This window comes from Triticum aestivum, chromosome 5A (genome assembly GCF_018294505.1).
Source record: "Triticum aestivum cultivar Chinese Spring chromosome 5A, IWGSC CS RefSeq v2.1, whole genome shotgun sequence".
Taxonomy (NCBI): Eukaryota; Viridiplantae; Streptophyta; class Magnoliopsida; order Poales; family Poaceae; genus Triticum; species Triticum aestivum.
The window spans coordinates 549,427,299-549,435,092 of NC_057806.1; the positions used below are offsets into that span (position 1 = coordinate 549,427,299).

General features: G+C 49.6%; 1 pseudogene; it reads right to left on the reverse strand.

The window, feature by feature from the left end:
- LOC123101524 (ankyrin-1-like) overlaps window positions 1-7,794 on the reverse strand; it is a 36,530-nt pseudogene that overhangs the window by 11,341 nt on the left and 17,395 nt on the right.

A 7,794-nucleotide genomic window follows, 5' to 3' on the forward strand; every position in this document is an offset into this window, starting at 1 on the left:
ATGGATAGATTGGATTTTTCTGATCATTTTTCATATATAATTTGTCCAATTTGGAGTTACAGAATAAAAGTTATGAATTTTTGAAGTTTAAATAATATTCTGGAATTTCCTGATTTAATTTAATTCCAGAAACATAATTATTGCGTCAGCATGACGTCAGCATGACGTCAGTGGTCAACTGTGGCTGGCTGAGGTCAAACCTGACGTGTGGGGCCCACACGTCAGTGACAGGGGGGTTAAACAGGATTAAATTAATCCTAATTAGGGGTTAGTGGCGCTGGGGCCCACTGTCAGTGTCAGGGGGGTTGACTAACAGTAGTTAGCGCTAACCTAACCACCTGGCCGACAGGGCCCACGCGTCAGTGACCCTGGGGGGTCAAACCCCAGGTCGGACAAGTCAAACCCCACCGGCGACATGACGCCGGCGAGGCCCGAGACGGCGGCGAAAGTGCTTTTTGCCATTCCGGCAACCAAATGGACGGCGGAAGGCATCCACGTGTTGCTGAGGTTGAGCCGCGACTATTGGTGGTGGTGGTGGTTGGGCTCGGGGTGGCCGGAGTTGACGGCGGCGAGCTCGGCTGCGGCGGCCGGAGTTCGGGTGCGGTCGGGATCAGTGTTGCAGGGGGTTTGGGGAGGCGTTGGTGCGTGCTGCGTGCTCCTGGTGAGGTGGGGAGCACGATGGTGTGCTCGGTTGGGCGCTACGGCGACCGTGGCCACGACGGCGACATCGCCGGCGGCGTGGAGCTCTCGGCCGAGGTGGGGCTAGGGCCTAGAAGTCGAAAGAGACCAGGGAAGAAGGGGGAAACGATCCGGGGGCTCACCGCGGAGCTGCAGGGATGGTTAGCGGGCTCGGGGACGCGCTGGTGACGGTGAATTCGACGGCGACGACGGTCGGAGCCCGAAGAGGGGAACGGCGACGTGGCGGCGATGCAGGGCTTCCGGGAACCCGTGGAGCGGTGGGGAGGAAGAGGGAGTCGAGGCGGAGCTTCTGAGCTAGTCGGGGGAGCGAGGGGTGGCCGGAGACGATGGCTATGGCGAACGGCGGCGACGGTGGTGTTCGGCCGTGAGAGAGAGAGAGCGAGGGAGAGGAGAGGAGAGCCGGGGAGAGTGAGAGAGAGCAGGAGGGAGAGGCGTGGCGTCGTCCAGGGCGTCGAGCGAGGAGGGGAGGGCAGGCAGGCAGGCGAGCAGGTGGCGTGGCGCGGTGGCGCGCGCGCGCGCCGGCCACACTCCCCTCCCTCTGTCGGGACGAAGACGACAGAGGAGGGAGGTGGGCTGGGCCGGCTGCCGGCTGGGCCAGCCAGCTGGCTGGGCCGCACAGGGAGGAGCCCAGGTAAGCTTCTCCCTTTATATATTTTTCTGTTTTCTGTTTTTCTAATACTCCTGCAACTTTGTTGAATTAAATAAAATACCTAGGCTAGTTCAAAAATCACCAAACTATTCCTGGCCCATAGTTGGATTATTTCCAACATGAAACATTTTAGTTTGGAGATATTTGAGCATTTAAATATTTTATATTATTTTAAATGCCCAAATTCAAATATTTATGAATTAATTCAAAAACCCTAAGATGGCCTAGGAAAATGTGCACCACTTTTGGCAGAGGTTCTGAACCAAGACAAAAATGATGGACATTTTAGAAGGGCATTTCAGGTTCATTGAAAATTATTTTAGTAAACCCTAGCTGGTTTCAGAGGGGACTGGGGGTTCTGTCATCCCCATTTCAAGTTTCTGATGAAAGAGTAAACATGATGCAACACTCTAATGCATGACTAGCTAGGTTGTGACAACTCACCCCCACTCAAAAGAATCTCGTCCCGAGATTTGGGTTCCTCCGGGAAGAAGGCGGGGTACTCGAGTCGAAGACGATCCTCCCTTTCCCAAGTTGCTTCATCCTCAGAACGGTGCGACCATTGAACCTTGAGAAACTTGATGTGCTGGCGTCGAGTGGTACGCTCGGCCTCATCGAGGATACGAATGGGGTACTCTCGATATGTAAGATTATCCTGGAGATCAAGCGTTTCGTGGTCCACTTCACGGATAGGATCCGAGAAGCAACGCCTGAGTTGAGAAACGTGGAAGACATCGTGAACTCTGGAGAGGTGCGGAGGTAGTTCCAACTGGTAGGCAACTTCTCCTCGTTTGGCAAGAATGCGAAAAGGTCCAATATAACGAGGAGCCAATTTGCCTTTGATACCGAAACGATGGGTTCCCTTCAGAGGGGTGACCCGAAGATAAGCCTTCTCGTCAACCTCGAAAGTCATAGCCTTATGTTTTCGGTCATATTGACTCTTTTGACGAGATTGGGCTGTTTTCAACTTTTCACGAACGATGCGAACTTGTTCTTCTGCTTCCTGAATCATATCCGGGCCAAAGAATTGTCTTTCCCCGGTCTCTGACCAGTTAAGGGGTGTTCGACATCGTCGTCCATAGAGAACTTCAAAAGGGGCTTTACCCAAGCTAGATTGATAGCTGTTGTTGTAAGCGAATTCGGCAAATGGAAGACACTTCTCCCAGTCCATTCCAAATGAGATAACAGAGGCTCGAAGCATGTCTTCTAGAACTTGGTTGACGCGTTCCACTTGACCACTCGACTGAGGGTGGAAAGCGGTGCTAAAGGAAAGACGGGTTCCCATAGCATTTTGGAAACTTTCCCAAAATCGAGAGGTGAAAAGACTTCCTCGATCCGAGTTAATTTCCAAAGGGACACCATGAAGGGACGCTATTCGGGAGATGTATAAGTCTGCCAGCTGACTAGCGGTTATACTCTCTCGAACAGGTAGGAAATGGGCTACTTTGGAAAGACGATCGACCACGACGAAAATAGCATTATTCCCTCTCTTGGTCCTGGGAAAACCGGTAATGAAATCCATACCAATTTTATCCCATTTCCATTCAGGAATAGCTAAGGGTTGAAGGGTGCCAGCAGGCCGTTGGTGCTCTGCTTTTACACGACGACAGATGTCGCAATTTGTAATATACTGAGCAATTTCTCTCTTCATCCTAGTCCACCAGAACCTCTGGCGTAGGTCCTGATACATCTTAGTGCTACCGGGATGAATGGTGAGAGGAGATTCATGAGCCTCCTTAAGGATCAACTGCCGTAGATGCTGGTTCTTGGGAACCACTAGACGGTTCTCAAAGTACACAACACCATGATCATTTGTGGAGAAACAACTAGCACCTCCGCTAGCAATGTTCTCCTTGATCTTAGCTATTCCCTTATCTCGCTTCTGGGCAGCAATGATTTGATCCGTAAGAGTAGGTTTCGCCACCAAGGTGGAAAGAAATCCTTGAGGAACAATGTGAAGGTTAAGCTTTCGAAATTCCTCATGGAGAAGCGGTTGACTTTGTTGTAACATCAGATTGTTACAATAAGATTTACGACTTAGCGCATCAGCCATGACGTTGGCTTTCCCTGGGGTGTAGGTTATTCCTAAGTCGAAGTCTGTGATCAATTCAACCCAACGTCTCTGCCTGAGATTCAAATCCGGTTGGGTGAAAATATACTTCAGACTTTGGTGATCAGTGAATATTTCGCAACGATTACCGAGGAGGTAATGTCGCCAGGTCTTAAGTGCATAGACTACGGCGGCAAGCTCTAGATCATGGGTAGGATAATTCTCCTCATGTGGGTGCAATTGTCGTGAAGCGTAGGCAATTACGTGTCGATCTTGCATGAGAATGCAACCTAGTCCTTGTCGCGAGGCGTCGCAGTAGATAACAAAGTCCTTGGAGAAGTCTGGCGGTACCAGCACGGGAGCAGAAGTCAGGCGTCTTTTCAGTTCCTGAAAGCTGTGCTCACATTGTGGAGTCCATTCGAACTTCTTATCTTTCTTGAGGAGTTCGGTTAGAGGTTTAGCAACTTTGGAGAAGTTTTCGACAAAGCGACGGCAATAGCTCGCTAAGCCTAGAAAACTCCGAACTTGCTTGACCGATTCGGGTGGAGTCCAGTTAAGGACGGCTTGAACTCGCTCGGGGTTAACAGCAATACCTTTACCAGATATTACATGACCCAGATAGGTCACTTCTGACAACCAGAATTCACATTTAGAAAATTTGGCATAAAGGCGATGCTCTCGAAGTTTCTGCAACACTAGCCTTAGATGTTCGGCATGTTCTTCCTCGTTCTTGGAGTAGATGAGTATATCATCGAGGTAAACCACGACGAATTTATCCAAATACTCCATGAAGATTGAGTTCATTAACCGAGAAAAGGTGGCTGGAGCGTTGGTTAATCCGAAGGACATGACGGTGTACTCGTATTGGCCATAACGAGTAACAAAGGCCGTTTTAGGAATGTCCCCGTTTCTGATTTTGATTTGATGGTAGCCCAACCTCAAATCCATTTTGGAGAAGACTGAGGATCCAGCGAGCTGATCGTACAGGTCGTTGATCCTGGGAAGCGGATATTTGTTCTTGATTGTGACCAAGTTGACAGGTCGGTAATCTACAACCATCCGGTCCGTACCATACTTCTTCTTGACGAATAGGACGGGGCAAGCCCACGGAGATGAGCTAGGTCGGATGAAACCCTTTTTCAAGGACTCATCGAGTTGTTTCTTAAGCTCGGCTAGTTCTAGGGGTGCCATCTTATAAGGTCTTCTAGCAATCGGAACGGTTCCTGGGATGAGGTCTATTACAAACTCAACATCCCTGTCAGGTGGAACACCTGGCAATTCCTCTGGAAAGACATCCGGGAAGTCACGGACTACCGGAACGTCCTCAAGGTCTGGCAAAGGGCTGGCGTTAAGAGAATATAATTGCCGCTTGGCTATTCGGGTCAAGACATTGACTATTTCTCCCGAAGGATGGGTGAGTTGAACAGTCCTAGAGAAGCAATCAATTTGGGCATGATGAGCCGACATCCAGTCCATACCCAGAATGATATTAATATCTGAAGATTTAAGGGCTATCAAAGACGCGAGGAAAACAAGTCTGTCGACTTGGATCTCATTTCCATAGCTTACCCTAGAGGTCTGCCATCTAGAACCAGGGGTAGAGATTTCCATAGTGGATGGCATATCACAGAATGCAACGTTATGCAATCGAGCATAACTTTCGGATATAAAAGAATGAGAGGCTCCTGTATCGAAAAGAACAGATGCCGGGTGGCAGTTAACAAGAAGCGTACCGAGAACGACGTTGGGATCCTCTTGAGCTTCTTCGGCAGAGATACAGTTGACATGGCCATGTGAAGCGGTGACCGGTTTAGCATGAAACACTTTCCCTGTCGGCTTGCCACGGCCAACAGCTTTAGCAGATTGATTGGGGTTGGTCTGGGGACACTCACGCATATAGTGACCCGATTCCCCACACTTGAAACAAGTCACGGAACTGGTACGTGGAGGAGCATTGTTAGTTGAACCCCCATAGGGCTTGGCTGGAGCAGACTGTTGAACGGGGCGAGGCGCCTGGAAGGATGGCCTCGGTGTGAACCTGGGTGGCAGGGCGGTGTTGGGCACCCACACGCGGCGCTTCTGAGGACCAGCACCGGATGAGGAACCCGTGTCACGGCCATGCTTGCGTGTTGCGTCATAGTCAGTCTGACCAGTTTCAGCACTGATGGCTTTGTTGACAAGTTTCGAGAAAGATGTACACTCATGCAGACGGAGGTCGCGGCGAAGCTCAGGACTAAGGCCCTTACGGAACCTTGCTTGCTTCTTGGCGTCAGTAGAAACTTCCTCAGTTGCATATCGGGCGAGATTACCAAACTCCCTGCTATAGGCATCCACAGAAAGTCGGCCTTGGGTGAAACTGCAAAATTCTTCACGTTTACGGTCCATGAGACCCTCCGGAATGTGATGTTCACGGAAAGCCTCGCTGAACTCAGCCCAAGTAGTGACATGGCCCGCTGGGCGCATAGCTCCATAATTCTCCCACCATAGACTGGCGGGGCCTTCAAGATGATATGCAGCAAAGGTGACCTTGTCAGCCTCAGCTACTAGCGCGGAACGCAGCTTGTGAGAGATACTGCGAAGCCAGTCATCAGCGTCGAGAGGCTCGACGGAGTGGTGGAACGTGGGTGGATGTAATTTGATAAAATCACTGAGTGACACCACGTTAGTCCTCTGATGGTGTGCCGTGTTCTGTTCAATACGCTCCAACAAACGGTTGGTCTCCCGCTTGTTTCTCTCAGCTTCCATCATAACCTCGGCTAGGGAAGGAGGATGAGGCAGATTTTCATTCCTACCTTCACTGCCTTCGGCCTGCTCTTGAGAAGCAGGGTTAGCGCGCGTGTTGACCATCCTAGGTAAACAAGACGATGATTTAGTCAGAATGATAAAATTCCGACAAAGGATAAAAATGTAAGGAATAACTCGAAATGCAAGATGATCATCCGTATGACATGGTAGATACAGAAACTGCTTCTTTTATTCCATCGTCATACACACCATACAGGGTTTAGTACAAGACCAAACAAAGTACTATTACGGTGAAAAGAGGATTACATCTCATCGGAGGCATTCCAAGCTCCTATACATTATTTTTCTACACCTCCGGAAAGAGTACAAACTAGGTCATATCCCACGAGTCACGCGGGACGATAGACGACACAGCTAGTGCGAACTAGTGATACTACCACTAACTCAGACTGATCCATAGTAGTCCTCGTAAAAGTCACCTCCATAGCCTGGAAGCTCAACATGATCATCCGGAAACAGACGATCTCGCGGAGCTTGTGGACCATAGGGGCTAGGATGAGGTCTTGGACCAACAGACGGTGGCCTGCGGCGACCGCGAGGTGGGGTGATGCCTCCTACATCACGCCAAACCATCACGTCTGGCAGAGCAGATCTCACAGGATAGAGATCGCGCATATCTGAATATCCAGCTTGCACCGCCGGTGCGAACCGAGTCAAAGTGGCCCAGTGGTCAGCACGGGTATTGAAGAGCTCTAACCTTAAGGCCCGATTTTCATGGTCCTTATCCTCGAGCATCTCAGCAGTGGTGCGAGTCCGTGAATCCTCCTGAGTGGGGTCAGCATAGATAGCTTGGAGATACCCTTGTGCTCCCGGAAGTGATCCTGGCATATACCGGAAATCAGAGTCCCGAAATAACCCAGATCTGACTCGCATAATGGTCATCATAGAGTAGGCGGCGTCCTGCACAGCCATCTCAATAGTAACCCCGAGCCCATAAGAGCAGTGAAGGGGCTCGGTGGATCCAGGATAAGATGGAAATATCCTGACAGTGCAGAGATACTGGCTTTGATTAAAGTCCCGAAATTGCTCTTCGACCGTGTACTCAGGATACCAGCGGTATCCAGCCTCAGTCATTACCCTGACCAACTTGGCAGTATGGCTGGGTACATCTAGGCATCGAGTCAGGCGAACCACTTGATTGAGGTCGCGAGTGGCCATCTGAAAGCACAATCATAATGCAAAGGCATTAGAATTTCTAGCAAAATTTCGGCAGCATAACAGCTGTAAATGCTCAAGAAGGATTTGAGACATTTGACAAAGGATTTCGTACACCCTCAACATCATCATATCAAAGTTCTGAATCCATTCTAACAACATAATGTGGTAGTAGAACTGAACTAGGCTTGTATCCATCAAACTTATAAGGTACTACTGATTAGTAACACGTGATCCTGATAGAGAGAATAGGTCCTAATTCCTTAACCCCCGGTGGAAGAATGGACTGACTCAGATCAGAATGTCATAAGATAAAGGAGTAAAAAGAGCCTTACGTTCCAACCCACAAACAATTCCCCTACATATAACTAAAGAATTTCTAGACTCAACATCGACCAGTTTGGCTTGGAGAACCTACAGGCAGTCCGGCTCTGAT